Below are 22,152 nucleotides of genomic sequence, written 5' to 3' on the forward strand. Positions count from 1 at the left end.
ATCTGTCAGGAATCCACCTGCCACACCCCCTTCGGCCCCCTTCAGCGTGTCAGGTGTTTTCTCGGCCGCTTTCTCTGAAGCTCCCGGCTTCAATCGCGCACATATGGTGCTCGTTTATCATCATCACCAGCTCCTATTTAAACTTCCACACTCTCACTGTCCGTTATTGTTGGTATATGTTGGTTCACGGCGGTCGTTGTTATCGCTCATGTGTATCCCGGTACGTGTCTTCCCACCGGCACTCTCTCAACGGCTGCTCTTTTCTTCCCAAAGCCGCGCCGCGCCCCTACTAACACTACGAACACTAGCACTAACTAACAGCAGAGATTCACCAGTTCACAATACAACACCTGTAGCAGCTGTAAGGCTTGATTTTTCCGCCACTTCCGTGAGTTCTTCTGCGGCTGCACCGAGATAACCGACGTTAAATGGCAAATTTTTCCCCCCTTGTGAACGAGATATTAGGGTTCGGCGACATAAAAAAAGTCGACATAACTGATAAAAAATGCTTAGAAAAAGCACATATATATATATATATATATAAACAGCAGAAACAGAAAGCTGAACCTCTACAAACCCAAAGAGTCGCAGAAAATCTCTGAGGAAACAAAGATTCTTAGTTGAGGGAAGAGAAATGAGGATGGAAACCCGAGAGTGACTGGAGGAAGCTGTACAGCTGTTCAGCAATATGATTTCAGCACTAGAGAAAGAAAACCAGAGAAAGAAAAAGAGGAGATCAAGCTGGACATGTCCTACATATAATAAAGTACAAAAATATCAGTGATTATTGTAACTCAATATTTTTTATTACTTCAAAATAAATAAATATCTTAAATATAGTGTGTGTTTTGTTTCTATTATTAAATTATTATTGTACATCATTTAAATTTAATTTAGAATTAAATCCACATGATAAAATGTTGGGAAAACGGGACAAAAGTAAATGATAATAAAATAAAGGTTTTGTTTAAACCCAATTTTACATGAACAGAAGTTAAAGTAATAAAATAAACAGTTATTGAACAGTATTCACAGCATCAGTTTAAATATTAAATCACAATACCACAGAGATTAAATCAGTTTACAATACATGAGTTCTTCATGGGTTCATCTGGTGCACACAATACTATAAAGTTTAGTTCCAATGCAGCGTCATAACATCATAGTTCAAGTATAACTTTTGACAACTGCAGTTAGTAGAAAAACATCAGAAAGAACTATTTAATAGATTCATTTTAATAATTTAGTCCATTCAGTTTGGTCAATTCAGTTCAAAATGATTCGGTTTGGTGATTTTGACTCCTTAGATTTAGTTCAAGTGACTCGGTTCAAGAGAGTTCAGTTCAATCACTTCTAAAACAATGGGGTTCAGGAGAGTCGCTTCACCGTTTCAGCTCGACTGAGTCTGAATCCATAGATAGTTCCTGAAATTTCCTTTCAGCAGTCTCTCAAAAAACACAAAATTACATTAATTTTAATCAGCTTCATTTAACTTCTGTTTCATTTAATTATATCACAAACATTTAGCTTAAAATTAAACATGAACCCCTGTATGTTAAACAGTAAACAGTTTAAGTTTTAGACAGTTTAATATTATCAAGAAAAATATCTTGCTTTGTAAAAGATCATCACATATAACTAGACAACAAAACACCACTAGAGGGCAGTGTGAGACTGACATCTGACAACCAACTGCAGTTATTATTATTATTATTATTATTATTATTATTATTATTATTATTATTATCATCATTATTATAGTTTTTGGGGGTTTATGAATGTTCCTTGCTTTGACGAGGATGTGTTGATTGTATAACACTCAAATAACATTGTTTAATCAAACCAATTATTGGAAATGTAATCATTTTATCTCTTTGGGTTTCATAAATATGTAAATCTGCATATAATAATAATTAAAATTAATCATTCTAAAATAATAAATGTTTAAATGAAGACCTTTAGGTACTAAAGCACCTCAGTGCAATAAAGTATTACATTCTAAAGTCCAGCAAACACGACATGAGTCAATTCCTTGTAGCATTTTCTTGAACTTGGTTTGCAGGAGAAAATCTGGTTTTGTTGAAATAACAGGTTAACAGATGATAACTGGATAAATAACTAATGAATAAACTCAGCCTGGCTTCCACTATTTCCTATAACTTCATGGTGTGACTGATCCACTTTATTCCCCTGTAGTTCTCCTTTTCTCCTTCCTTAGTGTCCAACTTCTCTTACAGCTTTAACGGTCATCACATCTCCTTTACTCGCAGGAGGTCCTGGATTCGACCCCCAGTGGAGCCATGCCCTTGAGCCTTTTGGAATTCCTATTGTCCATTTCTGTTACAAGCACAATGCAGAAACACCAAAAGTTGTTTATTTAATACCAGGATTAAGTAACAATTTGTGACAAATACATAAACCTCATTCATGTTTGCTAGCTGCATGGTTCCACTGGGGGTCGCAGAAGAACCTTCTGTGTGTAAAGCAGATGTGATGACCACTACCCTATGGATCCACACAATCACCTGCACCTGCATATGTTTCCAGATTGCAACTTTCCAGTTTTGGGAGACTTGTTCCCAATGTACCCTCAGCTTTCTGTTCTCGGTTGACAGGATTTCAAGTTAATTTCAAATACTGTAGTACATGATTTATTCATTAATATGAGGAAGATTAATCCTCATCATTGATCCTCATAGAGTGTCTAAGAGGAGCTACTCTAAATAGCTGTAGAATCAGTTTTCAGCCAACGACCCTGCTTCAGTGAAGAAAGGCCTGAAAGACATGGTGCAGTCATAAAACCTGGAGCCTAACACGCTTAAAACAGTGGAGATGATTGTGGATTTTAGGAGAAACCCCCTGCTCTCCCCCAACTCACCATAATGAACAGCACTATGGCAGCAGTGGAGTCATTCAGGTTCCTGGGCACCACCATCTCTCAGGGCATGTAGTGGGATCTATTGCTAAACATTAACACCTGAGAACAATGGGATATCAGTTGCGCTGGCGCAACTCCGACGACTGAGAGGTTAAAGCCATACCTACCCATCACCTCCTCATCACCACTGTTCTCTTCACCTACATGCCCATTAAATCTGCCCCAATCACCAATCTTTTATTCCTAGGAACACCTTCTACCACTCTATATAACTCACTCCAGAATTTTTCCTTCTCCTCCATCTCACAACCAACTTGTGGAGCATAAGCACTGATGTTTTGAGTTTCATCATATATGAAATATAATCAAGCTGAATTTACATGACTGAATAATTTGTATGAACCTGTTGTAGTCTACAACACAGTCTGGAACAGGTACATCATATCATATCATATTTTATATATATATATATATATATATATATATATATATATATATATATATATATATATATATATATATATATATATATATATACACATCATATTATGAATCAAGACATTTCCACTAAAACAACCTGTTGCCCTCTGTAGTACTGGACCCAATTCAGCACATAGATCCAGGAGCACAGCTGTAGGAATCTAAATCAGCTTATTATCCAGTCATCATCATGGACAAGAAATCATCATGGTCCCTGGAGACTCTTTTTCTCCTTAATCTTCCATTGGTGTAATCCTCCAGCAGTGCCATCATGCAGCATTACACACGGGGGTCACCACAGCATTTATGTTTTATTCCAGCTCATTATGGAAAGATAAAATAAACTGATATTTGGTCCTGTGCCATGAACATTAAAGCAATAATAGCTACAGAAAAGCTCCTGCTTCCTTCTGTAGCAGGTATTTAAATCCCATTTAAAATGCTTTCAGTGATTCTACATTCTGTTTATATGAAGTGTTTCAACAGTTTGCATGTTAATTGGCTGTATGGTGCATTTAAGAGCATTTTAGGTGAATTTATGAATCACATCTGGCTGGAAAAGACAAGTGTCCAAATACTTTTGACCACACAGTGTGTATCAGCTGAAAAGATATACATATAATAATTTTATTATATGAAATATTTATATTATTTATTTGATTTTATTTGTTTGGACTTTTCTTTCCTCAGCATCGCTTGGATTTTCCTCCTGTAGCTCCGAGAGACGCCGTGTTCCAGGTGGAGAATGAAGACCCTCTGTCGGGATGAAGTGAACTGTACGACCCCTGGAACGGTGAGTTTCCGAGCTTTATGGATTTTATTCTCTTTAAAACACAGAGTTTATCATTTATTATTATTATAATTATTATTATTGAGAAACAAGTCACCCATAAAATCCCCAAACAGGCGGAAAGGTGATCAGGACCATCGGTACCGGAGTGAAGAGGGGAAAAGCGATGTTCCTCATTTTGTGTTTACTCCTGATCATTAGCATAAAGATCACAGACTTGCAGGAAAAAGTAAATAAATTTGACAAAAATTATAGACTGGTTATTTAGCTTGATAATTCTTAAATGCCATAATCTTGTAATCTTCACTTCTGCACATTACTCTTCAATGCCATAGACTTAGATCCATCCTGTACTTCTTAATGATGTCCACACATCTCTGCACTGTTACTGCCTTTATATTTATCCACTGTACATATGTTTACATATTTATCACTTGCTGTAAATATTACATATATTTATCTGCCCTTTTGCACGATAGCTACATTTTGCACTTCTAGTTAATGCCAAACGGCATTTCATTGCTGTGTACCTGTACAATGCAATTACAATAAATCTCTATCTATCTATCTATCTATCTATCTATCTATGGACCTTTCAGCTAATGGTGTAGGAGACCAATAAACTTATAGATACCAAGAGTTTACTTATAGTTCACTACAAATCTGATATTTAGACTGAGAAGGAAAACTATTAAAGCTAAAAAATAGCTAGCTGGCTAGTTAGCTATTTTGCTAAATAATTGTATTTCGCTTTTCATGTTGTTTCTGTATTTTGATTTACATTTACACAGTGAATGGACACTATAGGAAATAATAAAGATGTAAAAACAGGTATAAATGTGGTAGTGAAATGTGTCCTAGTGTATGACTGAGTTGTTCCTCTGTGTGCTTCAGTAACTGCTGTTAAACTGAGAGGAAAGAAAAATGGCTTCAGTTCAGCAGAAATGAACTGATAAACAGTGTTAGGAAAAGACAAAGTGTTCAAATATTTACTCAAATATAAATTGTGATAACTTGTTAAAATGTTTTTAATGGTTTAATAGTGGATTTATTCAGGTTTAAACACACAAGCTGGTGGTGAAGGTAATATTAGTAGAGCCTCATTGTGGATGTGAACATTAATGACTAAACCCTTAATGACTAAATCCTTCATCCTCTTCCTCATGGCTGTGTTTTAGGAGCGTGAGCAAGAACGAGGCTCACAGTGTCCTGAAGTCCCAGTATGAATCTATAACCCACAACAAGGAGGCGCTACAGGTAAGAATTTTCATCTGTGTGTGCGTTCAATCAAATTCTTATTGACATTTTCTCTCTCATACACTAAACATTGTTCTAATGAGTCCTTAAAAGTGTCTTAATGTGTGTGTACATGTCAATAAAACCAACAGCTTTTTCTTGTTAAACTTCCAGGTTTTCTGGATGAAGCTGAGACGACATGATCATTTTACTTATGCTCACTGAATTTCTTGTGCTAATCCTTGTGCTCAATTATCAAGTACAGATGTTTAAGTGAATCAGGTTCTGCCCCACATTTAATTTAAACAAAGCACTAAAGCTGCAAGAAAATACCTCAACGTCAGTTTCTGTCAAATTCCTTTTCTTTAAGGACATCACACATCACTGACTTTACTAAAGTGGATTTCAAGAAAGAAAATGAAGTGATTGAATTTTCTCTGTGATGAAGAGACATTAGACATGATTGTCATACAAAATCTTTATTTCCTTATATAAAAGTTGTTTAAAATAAAATTTAATATAAAATGAAGATGGTGAAACAACATGCACACTAAAGTACATGAAACGTTCGTATTTCACCATCTTCCTTTATTCCTGAATCATTTTCCATTTCTTCAAGTTTCTTCAACAGATCCTCGAAGCTGTCGATATCAAACACTGGTACAGAATCCAGGATCTCTGTGCTGTTGTGGGGGTCTTCAGTATGATTCTGGTCTCCAGACTGGTTAAAAAAGCCATATTCCTCATTTAATATGGAAAAGATGTCGTTGTTGAGCAAAGTGATTTCCTCCTCGTCCTCGAGCTGAACCTCACTGCTTGTACAGTCAGACCCATAGCAGGTGCTGTAAACAGAAGTGCACAATTTTAGCTGCATATTAAAGTAAATGAGTGGCGATTATGGTGATTATTTAAGATGCAGAGTAAAACTTCATTTGCATGTCATTCTTCTGAAACTGTTCCAATGCAGTTTACTAACTCACTTGGTCTGGCAGAAAGTCGACTCAGAAACAGAAGGGAAAAGAGGAGGATCAAAGCAGAAGTCTTTAGGAGACAGCAGTTCTTGGTGGCTAAGGCCGGGGAACTGATCACTAACTTCAGGCACGAGGTCATGGACTGGTACTTCTTCTGGCATGTTCATGACTATGTGGTGGTTTGGTTGATGATCAGGTCTCCTCTGTGAGTCACTACTCTGCAAACTGCCTTTTCTCCTTCCCTTCTTTGGAAGCGGTTTATAAACCCAATCTACATGATAGAAAAGAAGAATTTAAAGAGTAAGAAGCAACATAAAAACAATAAAAGTGTCAGAATTGATGCATTTGTTTTGTTATTTTGCCATTTGTCTATAAAGAAAGTTCACCTACCAGGAAACAACTGTTCATGTTCCTGTTTAAACCTCCATGATTCAGTGTAGTAGGGTTTCTTCTGTTCTTCACTCAGTTTGTTCCACGCGATCCCAAGCTGCATGCTGATCTCTGCAGAGCTGCTATTTGGATTGGCCTTGGAAAAGATGGGCCGCTGTTTCCTCGCCCAAACCATGTAGGCATTCATTGGCCTTCTGATGTTGCCTTTTTTATCTCTGCACTTGGCAACGTTAAATTTATCTACAAAATACAAAACAAACTTTAAGTTAAACAGAAATCATTATAAACTTCTAGTTAAAACAGTGAACAGAACAGAGTCATGCAAAACTGCACCAGTCTTAAACACACACAATGTTGTAGTACAAATATTTTATAAGTGCTGCATTACTCAGTCAGTACAAAATCATTTTATATTTCCTGCATGACAGATTGATATTTAATGTGGTTTTAGGAACTAAATGATAACTATATTTCATTTTGTCTCTGTACTTGTTCTCTGTGCAATGACAATAAAGTTGAATAAAGTTGACAGCAGGAGAAGCAGCTGTAGCTGTTACCCGTCTTATTATCTGTCATTATTTCTCCTTCTTTCTTCTGAAAGTCGCTCTTTCTGGCTGAAAAATCTTTTTTGGCATCTTGGAGAGCGGATTGTTCAAAACATTGACGCTTATCACTAAAAACAATTAAAAACATTTCAGCTGTTTGTTTGCGCTTCATTGCTGTGGTCAGTAAATGTTTGTGTTGAACAGCAGCACAACAAAGTTGTCATGACAATAAAAGCGAGTCCAGGGCGCTATCAGAGATACCGACGTCACAAAAGAGGCGGGGCTTCAATGATTTAAATGTAGACGCGGAAGCTGAAAACGGGTGGTGTTAAGACAAGCGAAGTGGTGTGTGATTGTAAACCCTACACGAGTTCCTGTAGCGCTCCTGTGTTTAGACACAGTAGGGTATTAAAGTATTTAAAATTATATTATTTAATAGAAATCACGTGTTTGCAGTTTGGAATGTGATTTTGATAAAAATGTGGGGTTTAATTTGAGGTGTAATTAATTTGTACTGCATGTGGTGAGCTGTTGTTATACTTAAAGTGACCATTAGGGGGAGTAGAAGTGCATTGAAAATAGAGAATGAGAGAACACGTGATTAGCGCGTGTCAGATGTGTGTTATGATCTATTAGAAAAGAAATCATTCATTCATGCTACCTGGCCTCGCTTCCTTCCGTTTCCTGACAACACTGCACTTTTAACAGACTTTATTTCATTTTCCTTACATTATTCATTATACTTACCTTCTCTGAACACAAACAGATTTTGTACTTAAACACATGGTAGTATTTATAGTCTCTTATCATCCTTCAATTATAATCATCTACTTATTAAGACGTTTGTAAGCAAGAAATTATCATAAGAATAAAATAATCTGGTAAATTAATCACAAGGTAAATTAAACTGTAATAAATATTGTTTATTGAATACAATCAGGTCCAAAAATGTATTTAAAAAATAAAAAACATTAATGAAAGATGTGATTGATTTTGATCTGCCGCCAGTCTTTTTACAAGCACTTAGTGTTTTCTCAACTGGTCCACGACTACACCATAATATGTGTGGGAATTTTATATCGGTATTAAAATAAGAAACTAAACTCCTATAAAATCATCTCAGCAGTATTAAAATCAAGATTTGGTGATTTCTGTAAAAAGCTTGGTGTGAATGGACGTCTCTGTTCACCTGTGTACAGCAGCACATGGGGAGGACAACAAATAATGACAAGAAACAAAAAAGTGACAAACTTCATTTGGATTTGACTTTTCCTTCATCACCCTTATAGCTGACATGCCATCATTATACACACACAATGAATGTAACACTGATTTGAGGTGATCCATGAAAAAAAACACTTTCTATTAGTCAGTTCTATAAATGTCAGTTTTAAGACTAACGAGGCATAAAAACAATTCAAATGTTTACACGTGAGATTCGTAACACCACTTCCACAAATACAAAGTGCCCTAGTGTAACATTTGATCAGTTATCAGCAAAAACAACTTCCTCCTTTCTGCTAAATCTTAATATTCAAATCCTTGTTTAGTCAATTATTCCCTGGTTCTCCTACAGCTGATGTTCTACTGTATACACAACACATCATCTACAGGAATCTTTGATATCCCCAGACCTGAGGTGAGATACTGAACAGGAACGAGTGAGATGAGACTTTAAGAGATAAGACTTTTTTTTGGGGGGGGGACCGAGTCCTCACAGGAGACGAGCTGCTTGGAAGAGACCGAGTCCTCACAGGGGACAAGCTGCTTGGAGGAGACCGAGTCCTCACAGGGAACGAGCTGCTTGGAGGAGACTGATGTCGTGTCCTGTCTCCGTCTTCCTGTGTCTGAAGAGACAAACACAAAGTGAGACGCGTCTCGTAAAAGGAATCTATAATCAATATTACCTTCACCACCAGCTTGTGTGTTTAAACCTGAATAAATCCACTATTAAACCATTAAAAAATTTTAACAAGTTATCACAATTTATATTTGAGTAAATATTTGAACACTTTGTCTTTTCCTAACACTGTTTATCAGTTCATTTCTGCTGAACTGAAACCATTTTTCTTTCCTCTCAGTTTAAAAGCAGTTACTGAAGCACACAGAGGAACAACTCAGTCATACACTAGGACACATTTCACTCCCACATTTATACCTGTTTTTACATCTACATACAATTATTTAGCAATAGAAGCTAGGCTAACTAGCCAGCTAGCTTTAATAGTTTTCTTCCTCAGTCCAAATATCAGATTTTTAGTGAACTATAAGTAAACTTATGTATTAATGTAACTTATGTTATCTTATTAACTTAAATATAGTTTTATTCATCTTTTAGTCAAAAAGTAGACATTTCTAATAAACTAACAAACACAAAAGCAGCGCTAGCAAACCCGGCTAGCATGAGGCTAATGATGATGTCTCCTACACCATTAGCCGAAAGCTCCATTTCTGCTCACTGCAACATTTATGGAAATATTATCACTCTTTATTATCATTCTTTATTTATTTTAGACAAATTTATCCACTTTGTCCTGCAAGTCTGAGAAAGGTGGTAGCTCAGTGGTTTAGGCATTGGGCTTTGGATCAGAAGATCACAGGTTAAAATCCCACCACCACCAAGCTGCCACTGCTGGGCCCTTGAGCAAAGCCCTAAAACCCTCCCATGCTCAGTTGTAAGTCGCTCTGGATAAGGGCGTCTGCCAAATGCCGTAAATGTAAATGTGATCTTTATGCTAATGATCAGGAGTAAACACAAAATGAGGAACATCTCTTTTCCCCTCTTCACTCTGGTACCGATGGTCCTGATCACCTTTCCGCCTGTTTGGGGATTTTATGGGTGACTTGTTCCTCAATAATAATAATTATAATAATAATAATAAATGATAAACTCTGTGTTTTAAAGAAAATAAAATCCATAAAGCTCGGAAACTCACCGTTCCAGGGGTCGTACAGTTCACTTCATCCCGGCAGAGGGTCTTCATCCTCCACCTGGAACACGACGTCTTTTAGAGCTACAGGAGGAAAATCCAAGTGATGCTGAGGAAAGAAAAGTCCAAACAAATAATATCAAATATATAATATAAAATATTATAATTAAAAAAAAGTGATCTTTCAGAGTTAAATCCCAGTGGAAACGCGACTGATCCGAAGCTGCTGCTTTTCAGCTGATACACACTGTGTGGTCAAAAGTATTTGGACACATCTTTTCCAGACAGATGTGATTCATAAATTCACCTAAAATGCGCTTAAATGCATCATACAGCCAATTAACATGCAAACTGTTAAAACACTTCATAGAAACAGAATGTAGAATCACTGAAAGCATTTTAAATGGGATTTAAATACCCGCTACAGAGGGAAGCAGGAGCTTTTCTGTAGCTATTATTGCTTTTATGTTCATGGCACAGGACGAAATATCAGTGTATTTTATCTTTCCATAATGAGCTGGAATAAATCATAAATGCTGTGGTGACTCCCGTGTGTAATGCTGCATGATGGCACTGCTGGAGGATTACGCCAATGGAAGAATAAGGAGAGAAAGAGTCTCCAGGGACCATGATGATTTCTTGGCCCATGATGATGACTGGATAATAATCTGATTTAGATTCCTACAGCTGTGCTCCTGGATCTATGTGCTGAATTGGGTCCAGTACTACAGAGGAAAACACACCAGAACCATGCCATCCCCGTCCAAATACAGGTCCTCACCACTCTGGGGTTAATGACAACAGGTTGTTTCTAGTGGGAAATGGCAGACAGCGAAATACTTTATATAAATATTATATATAATTAACTTTTTCACAAAGACCTTCATTAGATATAATATAATTCTATTAAATCTCATGCTATAGGTCTGGTATCTGCCCCTGAGTGTCATAATGCCTGTCATTTTGGATGTTATTATTAAGGTGTGTAGTCAATACATCAGGTTTCCTTCACTGTGCAAGAACAGGCTGAAATTAAAATGCACTTTGCAGCAATGTTCAGTTTTCCAAATGTAATTAACACAATTGACTGCACTCATATTTCTGTAAAGACTCCATATGAAAAGGATTTTGTATATGTTAATAAACAGCATATGATTTCTGTTGAAGGTGCAAGTCATATGTGACTCTAACACGACCCTCACAAACATTGTTGCACGCTGACCTGCTTCAGCACATGATTCCTTTATCCTGACACATAGCAGTGTAGGGAACAGACTACAGGCAGCTGCAGGACGTGATGACTGGCTTCTTGGTGACTTTAACAACATGTAGAAATTGTAAACATTGTCCTGATGTAGTCTATAATATGACATGGGACAGAGGCTTCACCCCTCAGATGCTCCTCACATTCTTAAATGCAGATGTGGAGCTCTGGATGTCTCAGGTGGAAGACTTCTATACCACCCGTTAAAAGTGTACAAGATGATCAGGGTGTGTGGTGTTTTGCACAATGTGGCACTGAGGACCAGTTTCCCTCTCCCTCCTGACCTCCCTCCCCCTCAGCATTATGACCCCGAGCCACAGCCCCCTGCCCCACAAGGTGGAAGAATCCATGAGGAGGTCATACGGTGTATGAAAGGAAGACAAAAATCAGGGTTTAACTTCATCTTTTAATAATTGTGCAATTTTACTTTTGTCACATTTTCCCAAAAGTTTATCATGTGGATTTTAATTATTTAGTTTAAAAGCATCCTCCAGTTAAGAAACACTGATTTAGAATCAGGATTTAAATGATGTCGAACACTTTAATAAACAAGTGATTTCATATTTTAGATTTTTATTGATTTTATTAATTATTATTGGACATGGAGAGGTTTAGCTTTCAGTTCCTGTCCTTGATTTTTTTTTTTTTACTGGAATGGGTGATAGTTGTCTGATCCAGTGCGGCAGGGGAGCAGATATAGAACTGTGAGACTTCAGTGCAGACCACACCCCAACGTGTAACCTCAAATCCCCATCGTGACATCTCGATAAGAATACCATTGAGTCTGCTCCGATTGTGTGAAGTTTGTGACAAAGGATAGGACGAGAATTCCAATCACGATGTTTCGCTGGTTCAGTTGTCCATAGAACATAGCCACAGAAGGTGATGGTGTAGTACGTTACAAAGGTGCTTTTCATGACAAATTCCGTGAAGAGAAATCTGTGAGTTCTCGGAGCAACCAGCGAGCGGGCAGGAACTCCAAACGATTGGGCAAGGGTAATAGCCCTACGCACATGATAGATACGGGTGATCAGCTGAAGTCCAGCAGGAAGATCATAGACAGAGTTCTGGATGGAATCTAGCCACATTCCATCTGGGGAGAACATGTCAGCGTGGTGCAGAATGTCCATCACCGGTCTGAACTGGTCCGCATCAGTTTCCCAAACGAATTCGTCCTTTTCTGGAGGAAACCTGAACCATTTACGGGGAAAATGAGGGAACCGTTTACAGGTGGGCTGCTCCAGGCACCACAGGCAGTGCTTTTGAAGAAGAAGGCAAAAACAAGCATCGCAGGGAGCTCTAGAGGTGTCAAAGTCGAAGCGATACCCCTCAGCACATGCTTCAATGTACCCACAAGTGCCTTGACGCAGACGCATACCTTGCAGAAGCCACCTTTGTTCACCAGCTGCCATGTTCCTGCACACAGCATAAAATACACACAACAACAACATGATTTATATACGATATAATCAAAGAATCAGAATTTAAGCATAGAAAGAGTTTAGTGATTTTAGTTATAAGGAAACGTTTGTTACAGTCATTTTTTCTCATTGACTAGGGCCATAATCCCTCCATCCAAATCCACATAGATGTTTTGATCCATATCTGTGGAGATGTTTTCTGTAGAAGACTCTTCACCTGTAATTTTATACACTGGGAGCTGTACGTATTGTCTAAACAATGACAAGGAATTCCACAACAGATAAAACATGCCACGGCTGCAAGGATTATTAAAATTGTAGTCCCAGTCTGACCCTATTCTACTCTATTTATTGGTATATTATGTTAATTATACTTGGAGTAAACAGGTTACATGAGTTTGATTAAAATATGGGCTAAATAGGTTAAATTAAGCTACTTCATTGTATCTAATAGATTCTATACTAATTATTAGGTCAATTTGATGGATCCATTTAAAAAGCTAAACTATAAAAGCTAATCTTAGCTAGCCGGCTAGTTACCCATGCTAATGTCGCTAAATAATTGACTTTGTACTTTTCGTGTCTTCTACTAAATAATCTACAATATTCTGCCATAATTATTTAGACGACTTACCAGGTACCTGTATAAAGAAATGTTCAATAGAAGAGAATTTGTAATGTTTTTTTAGTTGCTGCTAATCGCTGCTGCTTCTTGCTGCTGTTTGTTTGTTTGGTGGTTGTCAATTTTAGTGTCTCTTTACTTACAATTGGTGAATTCACAAATGAGAAACAAAAGCACACTCTGACTTATGTAGACGTGTCACACTGTCACATCACACCTAGATGCCCCGCCCTCACCAGTGACATCATCATGTCTTTCACTTTATTTCTCTCTCTCTCTCTCACACACACACACACACACACACACACACTCTGCGCATGTACAGATTACAGAGGGAAGATTACGCACAATCCGGAAGTTGACCCGAGTGACTATATGAATGTTGTAGAATCATAAATGACCAGATGAAGCTGACTGAGGTGAACCCCTGAAACTAACCCAGGAACAGAGTAGAAACATTCTGACCACCTAAGGGGGGTAAATCCCGAATCCCCCCAAAAAATATTTAAAAAAATCGCACTCTCTATTATATGTATTCTCTATTATATGAAAAATATATGTATGTATACCTAAAATAATTGTTTAAGTAAAATAAACACAACGCAAAACTGCATTTAGAAACAGTTGAGTTCCCCCCTCTCCTTCCTCACAGTGGTTTGACCCACTGCCTGCTTTCCCAGTTCATCTCACCTTCTCTACACACACGAGTCAGGTGTGTGTCTGCGCCTCAATTAATGTTCAACTCCATTAACAAGAGGATTTTATTCACCTTAAATAAAGCGATTCTCTTTAATGTAGTTGATGCAGACTCATTCATAAATTAGTTGCGGCAAAAATGCTGATTTCGGATGTAATTTTCCATGAATCTGCTCTATTAGAGATTAAAATATCACTTATCTAGTGAACGTTAGCTTGTTTACAATAGCTTGTAGCATAGTGCACTGACACTAACACACCAAAGCCGTTTACCATGCAGTGTTTTATTTGGGACGACTTGGTATAATGTTTACATTAACACACAATTAGCATATTGTTTATCTGTGCATTTACTAAATGATCACTGTGCTACATCCGAACTGACCCCACTGTATTTTTATAATCAGTTTCTATTCTGTTCTTAAATGTTTTAATTTGTAAATAAAATGTTAAACCCTTTTTTTTAATTCCTTGTTTTTATTGTTGTGATTATTTTTTTTATGATAGTTTTACTTTATTTATGTAAAGAGCTTTGAATTACCATTGTAATTGACGCAGTCTCCATGCTACAATAATAATGATAGAAACAAAGTTTTTCACTGTGGGGACACCGTGTTTTTATACTCTAAGTACAATTTGACTGTATTATTTGTGTCCCCCTTCAAAAATTGCTCATGAGAAATTTTATATTCATTGTCCCCCCTACTGTTAAATGAAATTTACGCCCATGGCCGTACCCCTACATGCACTGTGTTTTCTAAATGTAAACAATGAGTCACGCCTCAAAAAAGGTTAAAAACCACTGCCTTATGGGTAATAAAAGACCAATAATCAGGATCTCAGGTCTACATTCCTTACTATTGAAGTAAACAGGACCAATACAGAACAGTTCATCAGACAGGAAGTCACTTATAGTTACTCAAGTACAGTAACAAAGTACATTTACTCAAACACTTTACATCACACACACACACACACACACACACACACACACACACACACACACACACACACACACACACACGTGCTCAGCTCTGCTCGTGTCTTTCTCCTTTTTCTCCTCATCACTAGTCACTAAAACAGAGCACACTGATTAGTCCCATCAGCCACAGATCTGCTTCTCACCGCTGCTTCCCCGGCTCCACCCTCCATTCACCAACCGCCGTGCACGCACCCGCTGCTCCATCCAGCAGTAGTGTTCAGGTGTTGTGAGGTGAATTCAGTGTTAACCCTGTCAGAATAACTGCTGAAAGATCATCCACTTTCTTGTGCCAATCCATGTGATTAATTATAAAGTACAGATGTTTAAGTGAATCAGGTTCTGCCCCACATTAACTGTCAGCTATATTGCTTTCAGAGCTCAAAATGAACAAAGCACTAAAGCTGCAAGAAAATACCTCAACTTCAGTTTCTGTCAAATTCCTTTTCTTTAAGGACATCAAACATCACTGACTTTACTAAAGTGGATTTCAAGAAAAAAATACCATCATTGAATGCTCTCTGTGATGAAGAGACATTAGACATGATTGAAATTCAAAATCTTTATTTATTTAATAATGTTTATTGTGTCTCGCTGTAGTAAAAGTGTTCAGACTCTCTGTTTCTCTTGTCTTCTTCTTTTTTTTCTATTTCTCCTTTTCTTTTGAATGTTTTCTTGTCTCAGCTGAGCAACAATTTCCTCCCATCGCCTCGGACTCTCATATAATGATCTGTTTTATTCTCTGAAGTCTTCTTTTCTTCCTCACAGAGATTCTGGGTATCCTGGAGCCCCCTGTTGGTCTGAAGCTGTAAGTTGTTCCTCTCCTCTATGTCAAGTTTAGTTTTCTCTCTTTCGTCCTCTTGTTTTTCTTTAAAATCCAACGTGGGCTCAAACTGAGCAACACGTTCCTCCAGTCGCTCTTTCTCTCTGATCAAATGATCTCTCTCCTGCTCTGCACTATTTGTTACTTTCTCACAGTGATTCTGAGTATCCTGGAGCTCCATGGTGGTCTGTTCTAAAGTGAGCTCAAGCTGAGCAACATGTTCCTCTATATTCTTTTGTTTTCTCGTCCAGCTCTCTCTCACACATACTACAGTTTTCTCCAGTTCCTCGTGGATTTTCAGGGAAGACTGTAGCTTCATGGTGGTCTGTTCCAAAGTGAGCTCAAGCTGAGCAACATGTTCCTCCAGTCGTTTTGTTCTTTCGTCCAGCTCTCTCTCACATTCCACAGTTTTCTCCAGTTCCTCATTGATTTTCAAGGAAGACTGGAGCTCCATGGTGGTCTGATCCAAAATAAACTCGAGCTGAGCAACACGTTCCTCCAGTTGTTTTGTTCTCTCGTCCAGCTCTCTCTCACACATACTACAGTTTTCTCCAGTTCCTCGTGGATTTTCAGGGAAGACTGTAGCTTCATGGTGGTCTGTTCCAAAGTGAGCTCAAGCTGAGCAACATGTTCCTCCAGTCGTTTTTGTTCTTTCGTCCAGCTCTCTCTCTCACATTCCACAGTTTTCTCCAGTTCCTCATTGATTTTCAAGGAAGACTGGAGCTCCATGGTGGTCTGATCCAAAATAAACTCGAGCTGAGCAACACGTTCCTCCAGTTGTTTTTGTTCTCTCGCCCAGCTCTGGCTTCTCTCAGTTATGTCCTGTTCCTGCTGCTTTCGCTCAGAAGCCAAAGTTTCCTCCAGCTTTTGCACCGTCTGTAGCAGAATGGCTTTCTCTTCTTTCTCTTCTGTTATCTTCTCTATCTTTAGAAGAGAAAATGCATCCAAGTCTTTCACTACTTTCTCCATGTGTTCCAGCTTCTCCTTCATTTCAGCAATCTGCTTAGTTTTCTTCGTTCTTCTGGTTTGAAAAAACTCTCTCAACCTTCTGAAGAGCTCCATGTTTATGCCTCTTTACTCACAAGCAAAAACCTTGGAAATGAGAGAAACAGAGACGCATTCCCAATTATAGACGTTGCCTTACTGTGACGTCACAGTGATATGCCCCGCCCTCCTCTGTGACGTAACCCGGTCTCGCTTAACCTGACACTATGCGCATGCGCACATTACAGAGGTAAAGAGCGGATAAAATATCATGTCTTCACAGCTTTTCTGTTGTTCCTGAGAGAAGAGCGATATTACAGTCATAAATAAGATAAAAACGGCTGTAAACTGTGTATAAAGCGAGTGAATCCGAGTTGAGAACCGGAAGTTGACCGGAGTGACTCTATGAATGTTGCAGAATCATAAATGACCAGTAGGTGGCAGTGTGATGTGTATTAGAGCTCACTGTCACAGCAGGTAGTAAGAAGTAGTGGAGCTCTAATGACGTCATTAATAGCGAGGACAAGACACACAGCAGTTTGGGATTCTTTTATTGACTTTATTGATTAATTGATTTGGAGTATGATTGTGTTTCTGATCAAAGTAAGTTCATGTGTATGGAGTAAAAACAACCTGTACATTTCTCACTTCCAGACAGTATTATGAGATGTTCATCTGCTGGAAGTTCATGTTTAATGCTGCATGTTTTATAGGATTTATGAGCTGGAATAAATGTTTTACTTTTAAATGTTTTCTTTTAACCAACTGGTGCATTTTTATCTTTATGCTTCAGATGAGTTTTATAAAAACACATTTTACTACTTATTAAAAAATAAAACGTCATTCTGAGTGAAACCAATTGTTTATTAAATGCATTATTCACTAAATAAACATCAATGAAAACTGGATGATTTGTTTTTATTGAATGTAAAAATATTAATTTGAGGATAATTGAACTTAATGAATGGAATAGTTTTGGATTAAATGAAGACTTTACTGAACTAAACAGCACTGAATTCTCCTTTAAATGAACTTAAGTTTACTGAACTAAATACTGTTACTTATATGAAAATAAACCCGGTTTCTTGAACCCTGTTCGGTTTCAGCCCCACTTTTGGGCCTCACAGCTGAAAATGACCTTCCTGACTTTCAATGGTAAAAGTTCCTGACAACAGTGTGCTACATACACAATTTACATCTCTTTTAAAAGAACACACTTTGGGCTTTACATCATCCAAAGATGCTGAAGTTCCTTAGAAAAAAATGTGTACGTCATAAAACATCTGATCATAATCATCATCATAATGTACTAACGTTAATTTGATGAGACAGACTCCACTTTGGACAAATTCAGTCTCCACATTAGACAATCACAGATCGAGCAGCTGCTACAAGAGGCCAAAAAGCAAGCGCCCTAAACCATGACGTGATTTGAACACGCAACCTTCTGATTAGGAGTCAGACGTGCTACCGTTACACCACGAGGTCCGAGTTGCTATATGAACCCACCTCATGGCACAGAGTTGGCTTTGCATTTTTCTCATTACGGTTGTAATGACAAATTGAGTCTGATGGTCACGTTGCAGGCTCTGACATTTTCTGCTTTTGAAGTCCCTGATTGTTGGTGTAATTAGGATTCATACATGAGTAAATAATGGTTAGAGCTTCTTGTTGACAGTGGCTTTGCAGGCGGGGGGCATTAATGTCTCTGCCATAGTGTGGGGCTTTTTTTTGATTAGACTATGAGTTGAGCTACTAGGTAGGTCACTTTGAGATTTCTCTTATTCACCTTTGGGTTTTTGAGATATTGGTGTGTGTGTGTGTGTGTGTGTGTGTGTGTGTGTGTGTGTGTGTGTGTGTGTGTGTGTGTGTCGGTAGAACATGGGGTTTATTGGAGAAGGCTAAGGAGAAAAAAGAAAGGCTAAGGAGAAGGTTTATGGATGTGGTGAGAGAAGACATGCAGGTGGTTGGTTTGAAAGTGGTGACCACTAATAGGAGCAGCTGAAAGAAAAGAAGAGGAAGAAGAAGACAGACAGGCTTGCATATTGTTCTTTGTAAAAAAAAAAGCTTCCTTTTGCCCCTACCCCACATCCCAGACTTGTACAGAATACAGTATACGGTAGTCACATGTAAGGTGTTAGCAGCATTTGCCACAAATTCCTGTAGTTCCTGCAGTGTTGCTGTTGGCCTGTTGGTAGCTCCATAATTAGTTTCTCTCCATCCTCTTATCATATTATATATATATATATATATATATATATATATATATATATATATATATATATATATATATATATATAGTGGTGTGAAAAAGTGTTTGCCCCTTCATGATTTCTTATTTTTTTGCATGATAGTCACACTTTAATGTTTCAGATCATCAAACTAATTTAAATATTAGTAAACGATACACAAATGACCACAACATGCAGATTTTAAATATTTTTTTTGTATATTTTTTTATTATTGAGGGAAAACAAAACCCAAAACAACATGGCCCTGTGTGAAATAGTTTTTCTCTCACCACACACAGACCTGATTACTGCCACACCTGTTAGCAATCAATAAATCTCTTAAATAGGACCTGCCTGACAAAGTGAAGTCGACCAAAAGATCCTCAAAAGCTAGACATCACGCTGAGATCCAAAGAAATTCAGAAACAAATGAGAAAGTAATGGAGATCTATCAGTCTGGAAAAGGTTATAAAGCCATTTCTAAAGCCATTTCTAAAGCTTTGGGACTCCAGTGAACCACAGTGAGAGAAATTATTCACACATGACAAAAACATGGAACAGTGGAGAACCTTCCCAGGAGTGGCTGGCCGAACAAAATTACCCCAAGAGCACAGCAACGACTCAACCAAGAGATCACAAAAGACCCCACAACAACATCCAAAGATCTGCAGCCTCACTTGCCTCAGTTAAGGTCAGTGTTCATGACTCCACCATGAGAAGAGACCTGGCAAAAATGTTTTTTAAAGACGAAAACTGCTAAGCAAAATGACCGTAAAGGCTCGTCTCACTTTTTGCCAGAAAACATCTTGATGATCCCCAAGACTTTTGGGAAAAGGAAAGCTGAGTAGTTGAGCGTGAGCCGTTTGCATGTTGTTAGTGTGATGCTCGATGTTCACAATGCAAGTTATTGCTCGTAATGCATTAAATAAAAAAAAGTTTTTGCTCCTCCTGTAAAGTATTTATAAATCATGTTACTCACAATACAAGCTTTTCCTGTACGTAAATTATCATGACACCAATCGGAACTTTTGCTGTTTCCTCACGGATGCTTTTAATTGGCGGATTCTGGTCTTTGATTTGAGACTTAACGCATCAATAAAACAAATGTTTAGTGATGGATTTTTTTTTTTTTTCCATTTTTTCATATCTGTTAGTATTAAGATGAGCCTCACACTGGTTCTCTAAACACATTCTTATGTTGTCTGTTCAGTGTCTATAGGATCTTTATGATGTGAGTATGTAAGGTACATGGAATGCCCTTGTCTGGGCTCACATATCTCTGGTTACTACGTCTTCTCACCCAATCAGAAACAGTTTTAGGTCAGGTTTTTTCCAGTGTGTGTATATATACGTGTCTGTTATCTGCATTAAACTGAATAAGAACACGTGCTGTGATTCTTCCCTGATCAGAAAAAGACCCCATGGGCATCGTAGTTCGTATGGAAAACCTCTCCAAGATTTAAGATTTTGTTCGGCATGATAAAAATATAACTATCTGAGTAAAGAGAGGAACGTTGTGAATAAATGTGTTGCGTTAAAGGTTTTAATTTTTAATAAAAATGAAGAAATGCGTGCTGCATTAATTGTGCATTAATACTATTAATGCTGTTAAAATGAATTTGGGTTAACGTGTTATTAACACGCTCATTTTGAAGGTTTTTTCAGTATAAAGGACATTATATAAAGGTCAACCCAAGTTTTTTCTTAAACCATTTATACTTTTGCATTTTCTTTGTAGAATCTGTACAAAAACACACAATTTGACTTAATTTCAAAACACCAGGAAAACTGTAATGCAGGGAAAATCACAAGAATCTGTATGCGCTCTGTTATACTGCATGTATTATATGCTGTATAATAATGATGGTTTCTACAGCTGTGGCATCATATTGATGTTCTTAAGAGGATGATTGGGACTGAAGGCAGATGATTGGGTGTGAAAAGCACGACCCACCACTGTAAAGAGACGATCAATAACACTGTGCAGATCTATTATGTATTTTATTTATGTACAAAAATATATAAAAAAAATTATAAAATCTATTAAACATTATTTAATGTAATAATATTTTTTGTATTTATGTGAGAACAGAGAAAGCTGATCTGCTTCAGGCACTTGGTGACGGCTGGAGGAACGGGCTTTGTGAGGTCTTTCTTCCACGGTTCCAAAGCGTGGGGCTGCTGGGTGCCAGATCATGAGTGGCATAAACCACTGCGAGCTGCAGCTCCCACGGCAAATCTGCACACAAAATCCATCATAAAATTAGGACTTGCTGAAGCACTTTCCTGTTGATAGAGAACTAAAAATCACAGAATAAAGATAAATAAAGATAAATCCTTTAACGATACCATTTTGTCCCCTGAACTCAGTTATGCTTTTTGTTAGATCCTCCACTGATGCTGCCACGTTCTCCTTAAGGCCATTTTGGCCAAGTCGCCCTGTTTGAGATAAAGAACATGAGTGAAAAACAGAAGAATCCAGAAATAATGTGAGATAATGCTCTAAAACAGGATTCACAGGAAACTCACCAAGTAGCCTGAAAATTGCTGCTACAGAGACGTTTCTTTACTTTGTTTCCTCTGTTTGTGTTTGTTTCAGCGAAGTGTTCAAGATGAGCCACACACTGTTTCTGATAAATAAAAAATTGGACATATTTAGTGTTTTTGTGGCAGTAATAGAATATCATCAATTGTACATTTATGCAACAAGAATGGAAAATTTGCAGTATTTGGGACACACACTGTCTCATATGAGTCTTACATTTGCCAGGTTGCAATTTATCTAATGTTTAATAAACTAGAAAGATGAGAAATAAACATGTTGAAGCAGTTTCACATTCAGTACCGTATAACATGGGAGATGGTCCAAATCCAGCCCAGTTGTGCACAGAGAAGGTCCAGGCTGAATACGT

The 22,152-nt window shown here is 37.7% G+C and overlaps 1 protein-coding gene and 1 long non-coding RNA gene across 2 annotated transcripts in view; both read right to left on the reverse strand.

Annotated features, from left to right (window-relative positions):
* The window catches only part of LOC124384581 (little elongation complex subunit 1-like), a 256,093-nt gene that overhangs the window by 93,185 nt on the left and 140,756 nt on the right, over positions 1–22,152 (reverse strand). The gene's annotated exons all lie outside the window — the stretch shown is intronic.
* On the reverse strand, positions 21,327–22,148 carry LOC124384770. Its single transcript, XR_006925586.1, has 4 exons — positions 22,086–22,148; positions 21,770–21,870; positions 21,590–21,679; positions 21,327–21,479 (listed from the first exon to the last, which is right to left on the reverse strand). It is a non-coding gene; the product is annotated as an uncharacterized LOC124384770 (long non-coding RNA).

This window comes from Silurus meridionalis, chromosome 4, assembly GCF_014805685.1.
Source record: "Silurus meridionalis isolate SWU-2019-XX chromosome 4, ASM1480568v1, whole genome shotgun sequence".
Lineage (NCBI taxonomy): Eukaryota > Metazoa > Chordata > Actinopteri > Siluriformes > Siluridae > Silurus > Silurus meridionalis.